This window comes from Pundamilia nyererei, unplaced genomic scaffold (assembly GCF_000239375.1).
Source record: "Pundamilia nyererei isolate P.nyererei 1_Seehausen unplaced genomic scaffold, PunNye1.0 scaffold00061, whole genome shotgun sequence".
Lineage (NCBI taxonomy): Eukaryota > Metazoa > Chordata > Actinopteri > Cichliformes > Cichlidae > Pundamilia > Pundamilia nyererei.
Genome location: NW_005187462.1, coordinates 2,482,937 through 2,483,844, shown reverse-complemented (window position 1 = coordinate 2,483,844; position 908 = coordinate 2,482,937).

Sequence of the window (908 nt, the reverse complement as noted above, 5' to 3'; positions counted from 1 at the left end):
AAACTTAGTTTTAACCCCTGAGCGAACAAATAATAAGTATGAAAGTACAAAACTGGCATACGTGATAATGAGAAACACCAGATGAGTCAGCCTCTGCTCGCCATTAAAGACGGTGCCAGCACAGGTTCCACTTTTCAGACCCAGAGGATATAATCAGAGGTTATAATCAGAGGCAAACGTTTTCCGTTTATTATTTTTAGAATGAGAAAGAACATTTTCAAGACTTAACTTGAAGAAAAGGTTCAGCTTTATCCAATCTCAGTGGCGATTTACACTTTGTCTGGAGTGTGATAGACTCTGGTCACAGATTAGAGCAATTCTGTAAGTAAAACATCACTAAAGAAAAAAGAGTGACAGGAGTTTGAGAGTGATAATAAACCAGAGTTACACAACATGCAAGGACCAGATGCAAGAGAGAGAGACAAGAGGATATATAAAGAAAAATGAGTGCAGCCCTTGGATGGCAGATTTAAGGACCTTGTGCCTCAGTGCCAAAGTCACTGTGCCTGACAGTCATTCAGCTCACCTCTAAATTATTCTTTAGGGCTCTGGAGCTGTGGGGTGGAATAATAAGTCATCAGCTTTACCAGCAGCTGCAGATAGGGAGCCATTTTCAATTAAACAGTTTCGGCCTTAGTTGATATTCTGAAGTATTTTTTCTCTTTCTTGCATATTTTTTATCTTTTGTCCCGTGTATTCAAACATGTATCCCGTGTATTCAAACATGTATCCCGTGTATTCGAACATGTATCCCGTGTATTCAAACATGTACCCCATGTATTCGAACATGTATCCCGTATTTCAAACATGTAACCCGTGTATTCAAACATGTATCCCGTGTATCCAAACATGTATCCCGTGTATTCGAACACGTATCCCGTGAATTCGAACATATATCCCGTGTATTT